This window comes from Aquila chrysaetos, chromosome 5 (genome assembly GCF_900496995.4).
Source record: "Aquila chrysaetos chrysaetos chromosome 5, bAquChr1.4, whole genome shotgun sequence".
Classification (NCBI taxonomy): domain Eukaryota; kingdom Metazoa; phylum Chordata; class Aves; order Accipitriformes; family Accipitridae; genus Aquila; species Aquila chrysaetos.
The window spans coordinates 15,142,758-15,158,527 of NC_044008.1; the positions used below are offsets into that span (position 1 = coordinate 15,142,758).

Genomic DNA, 15,770 nt, shown 5'->3' on the forward strand with positions numbered 1-15,770 from the left:
TGGGGAAGGACTTTTTACAAGGGCCTGTAGTGATAGGACAAGGGGTAATGGCTTTAAAGTGAAAGAGGGTAGATTTAGATTAGATGTAAGGAAGAAGTTCTTCACTGTGAGGGTGTTGAGGCACTGGCAGAGGTTGCCCAGAGAGGCTGTGGATGCCCCATCCCTGGAAGTGTTCAAGGCCAGGTTGGATGGGGCTTTGAGCAACCTGGTCTAGTGGAAGGTGTCCCTGCCCATGGCAGGGGGGTTGGAACTAGATGACCTTTAAGGTCCCTTCCAATCCAAACCATTCTATGATTCTATGACTATGATCTATTTACAGTAACTTCTAAGTATCAAGACTTTTACCCACCTTCCAGAGCACTCAGTACTTGACTAGCTGGGCTGCCCTGATACAGAGAGGTATAAAGCACAAAATTAAAAGATTATGGCTATTTCAATTCCTAGTGAGGAAGAAATCCATTGTAGGACGATTTATTCTTTGTCCAGATACCTGACTTTAACCTGTTGTGAAAATAACAGCTTTTATTCCCTTCAAACACTAGTTACAGTAGGCATATAAGTCCATTTCCTAAAATCTCCTCCTCCGTCCTACGTTATGCGTTATTCTTAAAGTAAGAACACAGTTGCAGAAAACAGTCGTAAAAGCAGAATGGCAAGAATCAATTGCAAAATAGTAACAGAATGCACATCTGATTAGTTGATGGTAGAGTACATCCAAATCTATTTGTTTACCAATATGCTCGGTGCTATTTGCATTCAGTGGAACAATGCACTGTACCATTTCTGAATGCACTGTACCATTTTTATGGGGACAGAAGCAAGAAATGATACTGTGAACTCAATACACTGCTAAATCCAGTGGTTACACTCACAGCATGCCTCTTATCACTGACAATCCAGGAGAACAGAGTGTGCCTTTTCTCTCTCTTCCTTTGAATTGTAGTTGAAATCCATGTGGAAATGTGATCTTGTCAACAGTTTTGTCCACATCCCAATTCATCTAATACTGTTCTGGTTATAGCATCTTTGTCTGCCCTGTTCAAAACTTTGAAAAAGGCTCTCTGTCTCTTCTTTCCTTCCCCAAATTAATACATAGTTCAAGATCAAGAATTCTGTTACAAACTAAAGTACCGAATGAAATAGTACTGGAAATCTAACTGCAAATAAGAAAAATATGCAAAAATCTTATTTGCGGTGAAATTAACAATAATCTCAATTGTAATGGAAATCTGCACTGCCAGCATACTGTTCTCCTTTTCTCTAGAGCCAGCCTGGTCCTCACATAAAAGAAGTATGTCTGCCCAGGTGGTCTTCCATTTCAGGAGTTTATGGTTGGCTATTACCCTTTAAGATGTGGAATTGCTTAGACAGCTGAAGGAAGAACCTGATGATGTGAAGTATGTGTCCCCTGTATATCACATACAGCCTGGTAAAGATGTGGGGACTGAAGCTTATTGGACATGAGGGGAAAGAGCAACTCAGGAAACTATACTTGATTTTGTAACTTGTGTATTCTAACCTTCCAGTTGTTCTCTAAACTATTGTCAACCACTTTTTCATTCTTCCCAGCTCCTTTTTCAGTAGAACTCAAGATGCACATTAGGCCTGTGTCCAAGGCTTATTTGCAGCAGGTTATCCTTGAATCTTTGTTGGTTTTGTTTTGGTTTTGTTGGGTTTTTTTAATCTTTGCTGGATCAGGGTCCTTTTCACGAAATACGATTTTGCCCACAGAGAGAAAAGAAAGAAAGTAGCACCCCTGTAACACTTTGTATCATACTAAGCCTTAAATTAATATTTTATGTGCTTACTATGCTTTCATTTCATCTCTCTCTTCTGTTTAGAAACAGTTATATCCCATGCTGCCAGTCTACAGAGCCTATAGTATTTCATATTAATGCATTCTTACACAGAAATTTTGATGGTTAGGAGGCCCTTGCTGAGGGACGGGGACTGTCAGATAAAAGGGATGTTTACCAGTTAAGGTTTCAAACAGCAGTGCCATGAGGATATATTAATCAGTTGGAGGTCCCAGATTGCAAGAAGAAAACAATTTTTCCTGGCAACTGATAGAAGACTATTATAATCTGGTGACCAATTAGCAAACCACTGAATGGAGAGAGCCAATAATCTGTAGAACAGATACAGGAAGTTAGGTCTCTCCAGCAATTTCACTGACCACTGTGATTTTCTCATATTTCAATCACTTATAAGACTCATCAAGCAGGAACAGAGAAAATATACAGCTGAACATTAAAAGGACACTGAATTAGGATGCCAAGGCTAGCTACAAATAAATCTGATTCTTATTTTTTTGGCTGGAAAGCATAGTGTGAACTAAAAGTCACAGAAGGCCAAACACTGCAAGCACAAAATTATTTCTTCACTTAATACAAGTGGGACTTACCATGGACACTCCCCGAACAGCACTTTAATGCTAGTACCTGTATGACACTCACAGAATTCAGCAGGTATAGATAAAAGGATAGGCACTTGATTCTCGCTAAGCATCTAATCCCAGCTTTGAATAAGTTTGATAGTTACCAGTTAAACCATGGCTAGAGTAAATCATTAATTGCATAGGTAAATTTTCCCCAGCTGGAATTTATGTGCACATACCCACATCCCACATGGATCATATATGCACATACATACTAGAATAAGGGGTGTAAGGGGGAAAAGGAGACAGGGGAGTGATACAACTCCTGTCCTTGACCAAAGGAAGGGACATACTATGCCGTCTGCTGTCCCCCACCTGCATAGGTTATACTGCAGTGATGCTGTAATTCTATCCATAACAAAGAACAGACCTTTTACCTGGTGGCTCTGTTATCAGTTCTGTTCCTGCGTGAGTCTGTCCTTTGATAAATCCATGGTCTCTGTCCATTTGGTTGTTTTTGAGGTCTGCTCCATATCTAGGTTACCACTTCACTACCTTTGCTGCAGGAATTTCCTACAGTACAGCCCTTTTTGCCCCAGTTTAAGATCTGAGACAAACTGTTCTGCCTCAGAAGCTGTCCAGTGTGAATGTGCCAGTAGATGCATTTTATTTTCTTTTTCTGGCATTGAATTACTCCCTGCTTGATCCTTTCCTCCTCAAACTTACAAAAAATAATTGTTGTGGTTTAACCCCAGCCAGCAACTAAGCACCACGCAGCCACTCACTCACTCCCCCACACCCAGTGGGATGGGAGAGAGAATTGGGAAAAAAAGTAAAACTCATGGATTGAGATAAGAACAGTTTAATAGAACAGAAAGGAAGAAAATAATAACAATAATAATAACAATAATAAAATGACAATAAAAATAATAAAAGAATTGGAATATACAAAACAAGGGATGCAAAATGCAATTGCTCACCACTCACCAACCGATGCCCAGTTAGTTCCCGAGCAGTGATCCACCTCCCCTGGCCAACTCCCCCAATTTATATACTAGGCATGACATCACATGGTATGGAATATCCCTTCGGCCAGTTTGGGTCAGCTGTCCTGGCTGTGTCCCCTCCCAACTTCTTGTGCCCCTCCAGCCTTCTCGCTGCCTGGGCATGAGAAGCTGAAAAATCCTTGACTTAGTATAAACACTACTTAGCAACAACTGACAACATCAGTGTATTACCAACATTATTCTCATACCAAATCCAAAACATAACACTGTACCAGCTACTAAAAAGAAAATTAACTCTATCCCAGCCAAAACCAGGGCAATAATAATCTGTAGGAGTGTGCCCTCCAGAATTATCTTTTGGCTGTGCTCACCCTAGAGGAACACTTGTTCCTTGCACAACTGCAAGTCTCCAGCTAGCTCACAGCGTGCTGGAACACAGCTGTCCCAGAGGTCTCTTTTTGCATTGCTTGAATGAAATAGCTGTACAGAAATGGAAAAAGTCATGTGAAAACAGGGGCTTAAACTGCTGTATGGTCCCTCATACTCAGGAGGTAAATGGAAAATTAATAAATAGACGAAAATAGAAGTTGTACTGACTTGTGCAGAATAGCATCACAGTGCACATGCTGTGATTCATGTTCACACTGCAAAATAGGTGGGATGGATACCAAGTAAACAAAACATGACTAATTTATCCCCTTAGCTATGCAGATAAGACTAGACTCAGAGGACTTCAAGAACATTTCCTAATATGACTTTCAGGAAGAGATCGCAAGGTGTAAAAGTATAAGCTATGTTTCCTCTCCCATCCTGTTTTTGGACATCAGTGGCCTTGTGTAACTCCTAAGTTTTCCTCTCTCTGAGAAGAAATGGCTCAGCTTTTCATCATAGCCTAATAATTTTACTTTTTTATTGTCAGGATGAAACATCCCTTCCTGAAATTTTTTTAAACCCCCACTGCAGACAAAGATACAGGTGTAACTTGCATATGCAGGTCTGCATTATCTTTAAATGAGCCAGCTTGGGTACTATAGCAGCAGCCTGCTATTGGTGACCTGTGGTTACTCTGTGCTAAATTACTGAATTAATGAATTAGTAACCTAGAAAATTAGCAGGCTACACTGCTGGATAAACGCAAGCTAACTAGTTAAAGTTAGCTTAAATTTTTTAATACAAGCTGTAGTTATACAGGATCTGCAAAGCTGAGAACTATTTCTGTGATCCTAGACCCTAAATTACATTCTGTCATGTAGCAACACATTTCAGTCTCATTGGCCAGTAGATCACTGAGTTGATTTGAAATTCAGGACCCAGAAGCCCCAGCTATTTCTCAGCCTTACATTTAAATGAAATCCAGCCACACTTGACCTTCTCCACCACCTGGTTTTGATGGGTGGAATAAGAATTGGGCATGAGGCAAGAAAGCAGCTGTACTGTGCTCTGGTCTGGTCTCCAGTCTGGAGGAACTAAGGAACCAGAGTTAGGGTATATTGTGCAGCACAACACTTCTGGAGTTTAGGCGGGACTTGAGAAAGTTTAGACCATTTTAGATTAATAATGAGTTTCTTGAATACTGTGTGGATGAGAATTCTTTTTTTCTGAATTTAATCACTGCTTAATCATGCCTTCCCAGCAGACAGTAAAAGAGAACAGATATTTCAGATTCTTTCCCTGTTTTTCTGAAAGTAGCATTATCATTAACTTCCTGTTTCTTAAGAGTTACTTATGTGGGGGCTTTCTAGGCTTGACCTCTGGCTAAAGGAATAATCCCTATTTGTATATAGCAACAATTCACCCAGTATATTTAAGCACTTGGAATTTAAAAACATCTCTATTTTTACTACTTCCATCCTTTAAGGAGGGTTTAATTTAATTAATGAGGTCATGGTACCCTACCTCTCACCTTCTGTTTGCAATGTCTGAAAACTTTGCAGAACAGCTATATCTCAAAAGTTTCATGTTTGTTATCATGCTGCATTTCTGTTTGTTTTCTTAGCAATAAAACAAAGACATCTATTAATGAAGAGCAGACACTTAGTTAACCACAGAGTTTTTTATTGAAGCAGTATTTAATTAAATTGGAAAATCATCCTTTTGTAGGGCCAAAAGTGTTGAATCTGAAGACTATCTATAGAAAAACTATATCTATATATTTCTATTTATAGAAATGTATGTCAAATTTCTATCCCTTGCATAAGTATTACAGCTCGCAACACAGTCATTTTAAAATGCCAAGAAATGCTAGCACCAGCACATTTGCAAATGTCAGAAATTTTTAGTCAGGTTCTTAAAGTTTTAACTCCAAATATTATTAATCTCATAACTCATTTAACCTCTTTCTAAATTATAATCTTAAGTTTATTTTTATGAAGTGGAAAATTATTTATTTGTACTGAGTGCAAGCAATCTAATACTCTAAACTAATTAAAATATCTAAGTGAATAATCCCTAAAGCTACTTTAATTGCTATTTTACTCATGTTTTAATTTTTTATAGTATTTGTATTAATATTTTCTTTGCAAATTTTCTAAGAAAACAGGTTTTGTATAAAGGGTTGGTCCCCATCTGATATTTTTTTCATTCATTGTCCAATTTCAAATGAAGCTGGCAGAAGGTTAGAAGTGTCAAAGTTACTATGAGGACACTAAGGATAGACACTATTAATGTCTCCATTGACAGCAAGGGAAGGAGAACTCAGGAGCCTTCTACTCTATTTTGCTGCATCCTAACCAGTGAGTCAACCCATTCTCCTACTGTAGTCCAGGCAATAAGCTGGAAAAGGGCAAGCAGAGGGCAAAGGTGGCATCTAGAACAATGTACAAATGAACTAGAAATATCACAAGGTGGGGGAAGGCATTTGAGATATAGAAGGGAGCTGAGGGCATTGGAAGGAAGTGCAGGAGACAAAGAGAAATACTGGGAGAATATTTTGATGGCATCATTGTGGGAAGATGTAGGGAACACATGATACAAATTTGTAAAAAAATGACCTTCAGTGGTTTTACTACTCATGAAACAAAGTAGTGGTTTCATAGGCCAGCATCTTAGTACTTTTTAATGGAACCTATCTGCATCTTAATTGCCAAAGTTGTTTGAAAATGGAACTTCTGGCTGGGGTTTCTACATCTTTTCTTTAAAATTTACCTGTTGAACTTAGAATCATAGAATATCTCAAGTTGGAAGAGACCCTTAAGGATCATTGAGTCCAACTCCCTGCTCCTCGCAGGACTACCTAAAACTAAACCATATGACTAAGAGCATCGTCCAGACTCTCCTTGAACTCTGACAGGCTTGGTGCCGTGACCATTTCCCTGGGGACCCTATTCCAGTGACTGACCACCCTCTCAGTGAAGAACCTTTTCCAGTCTGAATTTGAATCAGTGTTTAAAATTAGAAGAAATTGGTACAAATGATTGTGTAATTTGGACGCTGTCTTGGGATTTTCAAACTTGAGAAAACATGGCTTGAAAATCAGAGAGTTCTGGCTTTACAAATTTGATAAGTTGAGTGATCAGAAATTGGTTCAATTGTTGTCACATTTATTTTAAGCTAATGAACATATTGTGATTTATAAGTAAGAAAGGTTTTAAAATGGGCATTGAACCCTATTACACCTTGATTCTGATTGAGGGATGCAAGAGAAATTGCAGGGTTGTGATTCTAGAATAATACTTTCTTGTTTGCACCAAGTTCAAATCTTCTCATTTATTCTTTTGTGGACTAGTTGAACTGCATTCTTCCCAATGTCTGAATTCTGTTCACATTTTTACCAGTGTGTCTCAAATATATTTGAAGTCAAATAAATACAGATCTTTTGTGGGTATTCTTAGCTCAGAAAGTACAACCGTCTCTATGTCAGTTGTGTGAACTGTCTAGCGTTACAATAGAAAATCAGAATTTGGCATCTTGTTCTTTAAAGCAAATCAAGGATTTGTTAGTCTGAGCTGCAACTTTGCTTAAGGCGCATTGTTTCAATTGCAGCCGTGCAGTCAGTCAAGCTGCCTGCTTGTTGACTGTGTATTTATATGGCAAGTCTTGCTGAGAAAAACTGAGCATGCCTTTATCAATAAGCAGTTATTGAGCAGGGTGGTATTAATGAGACTTGCCCTTGTCATGTCTGCAGTTTTTGTAAAAGTTATGAAAAATCCTGAACCTAAATTTTTTTAACTTGGGTACAGAACTGTGAGCTGGTTACCTTGAACTACCTGGAGCCAATTCAGTTTTCCTCAACCTACCTGGAGCAGAACCCTTCTAAAAATCTGTCTGCAGTGTGTTGTAGGGCATTTTTTCTCAGTATCGTATCATTGGCAAATACTGTACACTGCTAGAGGATGCAGCTGCTGCCCACACACTACATAAATGCATTTCGTAGAAATACACACTTACTATGGATTTTTTTTGAAGGGATCTCTTCTGATTGTATCCTAAGTGAGTATGTGATTGAGCAGCTGTGTAGAGGGCTGCTTCAAGATGCAGGAAGAAGCTTTGGTGGTTTATTAGGCTATGTGGTTGGTCAGCAAGAGAGAAAGCATTGGAAATACGGTGCATTTGTACAAGATAATCCATGTTGTAATTGCCACTCTATCCACAACTGTATTTCTGTAGCAGGAAAATGAACACCAAGAAGATGAGTGGAATTATTATTTGTAGACCAGCGATGACTAACAGTGGCATGAAAACTTAATGGACCTATGCAAAGAATAGTCTATCCACAGAGGAGTGTGTTGTGCCCAGGAAAGTTGCTGTATAGAAATTGGCCACCTATGGCTGCTGTGTGATGTTGCAGTGCAGCAGTGAGCCACAGTGTTTCTGTGAAGGTTGTTTACTTAGCATGGCTGTCATGATTTTCAAATGGGACTTTCATACTGCACTGGAGAGAGCTTTTCACACTTTCTCAGTTTCTAAAGGGCAGTTCCAGACCCTATTGTAGGGAGGAGTGTAGAGCCAAATAACTGCTGATTAATGGCTTCTGTTTTGCGCCTGATGAATTTTATGGATTACAGTGAATAAAAGGCTAATTTGTCTCCTGAAGTATATATTGATATAAATGTGATCACTTTTCTGCACTACCTAACTTGGGTTAATGGAGTGTTGCTTCAATGTATTTTCTGGCATGTTCTGACTGTATCAATAATGTCTTTGTGTGGGCTGAACTTCCTATTCAGTACAAATGGGTGAACAGCAATAAGCACTTCAACAAACAGGTATTTCTTAAGCTGTCAAACTTACAGCCTGAATAACCTAAAGAGCAATGCAATCAGATCTGCCAACTGTGAACAATGAACACTTTTCTAAAATGTAGAATGGCTTACAATTCAAATAAAACTCAAAAGTTAGGTTGAACTGCAACTCAGTTGTAGTTTATGAAAACATTAATACACAAAAGAATGAAGGCAGCACCAGTGTCTGATACCAACTGCCTGCTTTGCTTTTTTCTCTTTTCCCTTCCTGCTTCTTTCATGCACAGCACAACACACTACAGGCATACAAGGGGAAAGGGCTGCAGGATTCCCTGAATTGTTCCAGTTAACTCTCTTCATGTTTGACTGCTAACTCCCGTGCATAGAGATTAGAGAGAGACTTGAAGAGATTTTAGTGTCTTACTAAGAACCTGTAGAAGCAGCAGAGCAAGAAGTAGGTGTTCATTGCTCCATGCAGAGGCCTGACCATGCACAGCTACTGTCCCTGTGAGTTTGGCCCTTCCCTTTAGCTTCTACCTGTAAGAAATTCTTCCAAAATTCTTGGGTCTGTGCACACTTATGCCTGAATTTGAAAAGATAATGTCATTTCCTTAGTTACATTTTCCCTGTAATCTCCATTCTTGCAAGCTGCTTTTTCTGTTCCTTCCTCTTTTCCTGCAGTAATTCAGAATTTCTCTACTGAACTTTGGACATAATGTTACACGCAGCACATTTCCATTTGGTCTTCTGTGACAGTATGTGCATACTGAGGCTAGAGAGGAAAATGCACAGGCTCTCCAACCTGGAGCCTCAGACTGCAATGACAGTCCGGTCATTTTCTGTGTGTGTGTGTGATAGAAACAGACCCACACACACACCTTCTACAGAATAAGGCCATCAATCACAACTGTTATCATGTTAGAATTTTCACCCTGACCCACACCGACAGGTAACAGGCAAATATTGATTAAAAACAGAAAAAATTCACAATATATTCTTTTGTTAATTTAGATATTATTTTAAGAAAGTTGTCTTACTCTAGGAGAAAGCAATATGACTGTCAGTGAAACAGTATCAGGGAACAGAAAATAAACAGCTGAGTTTATTAGTCAAGACTGTCCTGTCTTTCATAGCAATTTGTCAAAAACATGCATATTTTGGAAGCCCCAGAATGATAAAAAGGTGTCTTTTCAGTCTTGGAGGAGGAGAGTGTCCTTTCAAGGATACAATGGTGCTTTTCAGAGGACCAGTGAGTGTGCAACATGTCTGTCAATGGAAGGCTCATTTCAGAGCAAACCTTGCTCTACCACTTTAGGTAGCTATTGACTAACATTACTGATTGACTAAAATTCTCGTTGCATTAAAAAATCTCTAAGTATCACCTCTTTAATATGAGTAAAAATCAGGGAAAAACCCAGATAAATTGCTTGAGCAACCACTTTCTGAATGGTTTCTGCTGAACCAGACTCCTCCCTCGCTGCAAGTTAAGGGGAGGAGGGAAGAAAACTGTCTGGACTTCAAGCATTGACAGCTTGCTTGTCTGAGTTACCCCAGCTGAAACTGTGACTGGCCAACTGGACTTCAGCCAAAACCACTTCACCTCTCCTTCTCTCCTCCCCGTTTTTCCTATTCCACTCCAACAGACAGTTTCCACAGAAACAGAGTAGCACGAATAGTACAGGTTTTGGGTGCCTTTCTGCAGAAGTAAATGGTTTTTTAACAAAAGAGTCTGCATATAGTGTTGACTAATTAACATGTCATTTTGGTGAAAAGCTTTATTAGAGTTTAGATTCAGAGGTTATCTGGATACTAAAAATCATATTTGGAATTTCTCTCTCAACATTTTAAACCCTGTGTACTAACTCCATGGATTGCCTGACTATCTGGCAGCAGAAACATGAAACTAATATTCTATTTTATCACTCAGTTTAGGGTTTTTTCAGATTTCTTTTCCCCCTACTATTCATTAGCAACATTGGCAAGTGTCTGACACAAGAAACAGACTCAAGCCAACCACTGTATCAGCCCACTATACGACTTCCACTGTGCCCCACAGCCAAGCTTAGTCTCAGAGCAGAATCCTCCCTAATAGTGAACTTATTTCATAATTAAAAGGTAATTTTGTACACTGAAAAATACAGTGAAGGTGGTTTCTCTAACAACATACTCCATCTTCCCAACTGACCACCAAGCAGGTACCTGAGAGACCAGGTTCACTGAAAGGCATACTCTAAGTTTCCCACTGAGACAGCCTCCTGACCTCCTTACAGACCTTCCAAGTGCCTGTAAATAATTTCCTTGACAAAAAAATGATGTCATGCCAGTCACTAAGCTCAATGATTAAAAACTGGCAAGTACCTCTCGCTCCATATAACAGGCAAACTTTGCTGGGATATTTCAGGATTCTGGTCCTCATCCTCAACTGCATAGGAGAGCTTATTTGTGTGGTCCCAATACTGATGCACTGGCCCAGTGTAAATGCCCAGCTAAACAAGCTGTTGTGAAATGACACTGTGGTGGAATATGTTCCTGTTACCTATTTCCTATTTGAAATCATGAGCGTTTACTGTACTCCTCCTAGACAGTAACATAAAGTCAGCTGTGCTCCTTTTGTCAAGTAGCCAGGCGGACCCAGGGATTACTTTTGCCAATGCTAATCAGTTTGGACAACTCCGTAAGTGAATGAAGTATCAATAGTATCTCCAGGCAGCAGGAAAGAGAAGGGTGATAGAAAAGTGGAGGATTGCTTGTGTTCTGGATTTTATCATCCACAAACTATGTGAAGAATTAGGCATGTAAAGAGGGAATACTACTACGTGGCTACAGCCTAGAAGTTAACCAAACGCGGGTATCAGGATTTTCTGTATGGATGATGGGGAATGAGATTTTTAAAGTCATTCACCGTTATGAGTAAAAAATACCACAGGTATTGCCATAATCCATTTTAGTTTCACGTCTGTCAATCTTTGACATGAATGCTGTGACTTCTCAAGTGCTTTTAGTGACCAGATCCAGTCGTCCTGAGGACAACAGCATTTTACCAGGAGCTTAATAGGGGACGAAATTTCACACCAGTAACAGTGATCCAAGGCAGCCAAAAAAAAATCCTGGAAAACGCAGTGTGACAGCAAGCACAGGCAAGGCAGGCAGGCACACAGAGAGCAGCACACTCTGCTACCCTGCAGGCCGGCGCTTGAGCAGCATGAGCTGCCGGGATAGCTCGTTTTCTCCCTCCACCTTCGCAGCCTTCCCTTCTCCCTCCTACGTGCGCAGCAGCAGCTTGGCGGCAGGAGGCGGGGGGTCCGGCGGGTCCGGGGCGTCCCCGCCCGCCCGCTCGGCAGCCGGGCTCCGCCGCGGGAGCAGCCGGCCCTGCTGGCCGGTCGCTCGTCAGGCTCTGCGTCCTGTCTCCGCTGCTGGCCTCCTCCCAAATACATGGAAAGGTCTTTCAGCCCGTGGAGGTGAAAGGCCTTCCCGGGGAACTGCGGGTGGGGGCAGAAATACATAATTATTCCCCCCAGCTCAGATTCCTGTTTCTTGTAATACTTGCTCTTTACTGCCTGTCCTTGCAAAAAATTGAACGCTGCCACTCAAAGATACTCGATCTGGGGGGGATAACATCCTGTTTTGCCTACACTGCTGCAAAGCTTTACAACATCCCTGAATCAAACTTCTAACAGTGAAACAAAGGTACAAAAAGCAAATACCTTTCACGGTTACCTCCCAATCCTATGGTTAAGGTTTTACTTGATCTTCTATAGTCACATACACTCTTAATTTAAAATTACCATGTACAGCACAGTACCTGATGACTTATTTACAGCTACCTTTATATCATTCATTTTTTAGAGAGGAACAAACTTGGTCAAAAAAATCCCAGTCCTCTCTGCCTAAAATTCTCATTGTCTGTCTAGATAAGATGCTTTTCCACCTTTCTCCTATTGCAGACTAATTGACCAAGGGATTTGGAGAGATGAATTTGAAAAATAAGCAGCTTTTCATTTAAAAAAAAGAATGGGGGAAGGGAAAAGTCGAAGAATCAACTTAGAGGTGATAGCCTATTAAAGCACTATAGACCTTGATAATTTGTGTTCTCTGAAAACCATTTTTTGTCATTATTTTGGAAATTTGTATGATTCTTTTTGGACTGTTTTCAACATTCTTCAAAGAACCTCCTCACTGAAATTACTTACCTTGTGCATTAAGTTCTCTATCTCCAAAAAACCCCTGTTTTTTTTCATAATATTGTACTTTCAGATTTTGCATGGTAATGAATTATCACCTCCACTTTTCACTTCATGCAAGGCTTCAAAATAAGCATTAGAAATGCAAACAACCTACATATGAAAAATACATTAGGCTTTTAATAGTTCTTTCATTTGAATTCTCTGTGGTGCTATTAGTGACAGGTAAAAATGAGACCAGTTAAGTGCAGCTGGTGCAAAGAGGTGTAAAATTACAACTTATCTTCCTGATTGTCTGTGCCCCTGAGAGGCATAAAACTGAAGAAGAGTAAGTGCAGTTATTGCTGCTCTGTTTTACTATTTTTTCATTCTATGGAGTGGGAACAGCTCAACTTTGTACTTTGGGTTTTTGAGGAGCATCTTCGGGGGAGACTGACTCAACATGCTTCTCACTTGTGTTCTCTTCCTAGCCAGATTTATGCTCCCATCTGCCAGTATGTGCTATCCTGACTGCCCCTCCTGGGGAGCCTAAGACTGGGAAGACATTATAAGCTTATTACAGCCATAACTATGGTCGCTCATAGTTTTTTTCCACAAAACAAACTTCCTTTAGGTTGCATTAAATGAAGTTTCTATGGGAACATACTGATACTCACATTTTAATTGAGATGAAAAAAATGTTTTAATGATACCACCTGACGGGTATGTTAGACCATTTATCACAGAGTATTTTTAATTGTTAAACCAACCAGAGGAAAAAAATCAAGCTGAAGTTGCAGCCATATCATTATTTTCTTACATTTTACACTATACTTCTGTATGTAAAAGGAGCACTTGACTAATGGAAAGAGAAAGCGGTGATCCAACTGCGTGCCCTTTGCCAGCCTGCACTTGGAAACCATGTTAGGGGTAGACCATAACAGAGGATGACTGAGCATGCCATCTTTTAAGTACTGATGGTCTCTACGTGCCAGAATGGCTCAGTTTTATCTCAGAAGCAGAACTAGAGAGTCCCTCCTTCCAAACCCTGAATCATAGGAAGGATGGTCTCAAAGATTTTGTTTGTACATTCTCAGACATAGGCAAATAGTCACTTAATATGTCAGAGATTGCTTACTGGTATTGAGAAAGGAGTAATAAACTTTGCTGAATATATTAGAAAACTTGAGAAATGCATAGTAATGATATTATTAGCTATTTTCCTTGTGGTAGCACCTGCAGGTCCTTCAAAATGCTGGTTCTTCACTGCATGAGGCACTTCATACCACTCCAAATTCTATTCAATCCAAGCTAATCATAATGGATGATAGATGAACATAGTCAACAGGGAGACCTAACTGTAGGGTAATTATCATACCAAGCACAGGTTGTAACATACAAGCTACTTAATGACTGACAAGGATGTTGTAGACAGGGATGTACTTAATGTAGGAATTTGGAGGAGGAAAAATAAGTATTTTAGGGAAATTCTCCCACGCAAGATGAAAGAAGCAAAAAGTTACATGAGAAAAAAAGTCGGACCGATGCGTAGAAGTCTTGCTGAAGGATCCCCCAGCCAGATAATATGTGTTTGCCTGGGAGAGGTGGAGGAACTAGTTTTCAACATCTACATACCGCGGCTATAGTAATTGGTCAGATGACAGCAATGTTCAAAGGACGCATAGGTCTTTTTGTATTTCTCCTACCACCGAGACAGGTGGGAGTTGGACAACAGTAGTCCTAGCTCTGGATTCCTCAGTGATGCTACAGTCTTCAGAGGTACCATACTCTGCCTTGTGGATCGCTAATGTCTATTGCTGTTTCCAGTCCACTGTTGACCTGTTCACAGGAGCACATGAAACCCATTCCTGATACCCCTACTGGTTTCTAGTAGGTTATTTAAATTCCAAGTGTGAAGGGTGGATGGGGGTAAACTAAAGCTCTGTGATAAAGACAAAGCTTTGATCCCCTAGTACTTGATAAAATAAATCTCTGTGGATCCATCTCCACTCAGAACTAAGGATAGCCACAAATCGGTGCTCCTTCCTTTCTAACTGCAACATGCATTTCCTTGATGTGGTCTTTTATAAGCCAGCCATAGAGCAATCCACGCGTACCTGGGATTTTTAAAATCCAAACCAAAGTACTCCATTGTGTTACCTCCCCTCTTGGAGTAGAACAAGAAAGTAAGTACAAGGGATGAGAAAATAAGTCACCCATATATGCATAGCAGTTGTAAGTGTCATCATATACGAGTGTGATGAATAGAATACAACTAGAGAATGAGAAGTATGAGAAGTTAAAGAGCTGTGTTAATAGCTTGGCAAAGAGAAAGTCTGAGGCTGGCTAGGATTAAGATATGACACAAAGGGTCTTAAAAGTAACGACAAATAATACGTGTTGAAGTTAACAAAAAGATCTTCTTTGCACCACTGCTTAAAATAGAAAGGAGGGTAGAAGATGACATTCTGACAATGTCAGGAACGACTCATAGTACAGATCCGTCCTGGTTTTATTTAGTTTTAAAAAGGTAGTATGATTTGCACAGATAGGGTGTAGGTTTTGAAATGGTACTCAAACATCCCAGTGTCCTGGGACTAATGTACAATTAGCGCAATCCGTTTCGTACGTTAGGGGAGCTCAGGAAGGCCACCTTCTCAGGCACATGACTCCCTGCTTTGGCTATGGCTGTATTTTGGAAATTCAACTTTTTCTGTAAAGTTGCCGCTCTTTTGTAAATTCTTGTCTGCTTCCCCTAGATGTCTCAAACTGGTTTTTACTGTCAAAGGAAGCCTCAGCAGGCCAGAGCTGACAGAAGCGTGGGCAAGAGCAGCCCCTCGGTGGGTACCACCTCCACCCCCCCCGCACCCACCTCGCCCTCGCTGGAAGCAGCCGGGGCCGCCGCTCCCCGACAGCCACCCGTGCGGGTGGCCCCGCCTGGAAACCCTTTAATTAAACACGATTAAGCTGTGGCAAGGCGTCCTGCTAATGGCACCTCGCCGCGAGGCCACCTGCCTCCTTCCGCGTTAGCACCCGGACCGGCGGC

At 40.5% G+C, this 15,770-nt stretch overlaps 1 protein-coding gene across 8 annotated transcripts in view; it reads left to right on the top strand.

The window, feature by feature from the left end:
* The window catches only part of PUS7 (pseudouridine synthase 7), a 48,293-nt gene that overhangs the window by 7,251 nt on the left and 25,272 nt on the right, over positions 1-15,770 (top strand). The window lies entirely within an intron of this gene.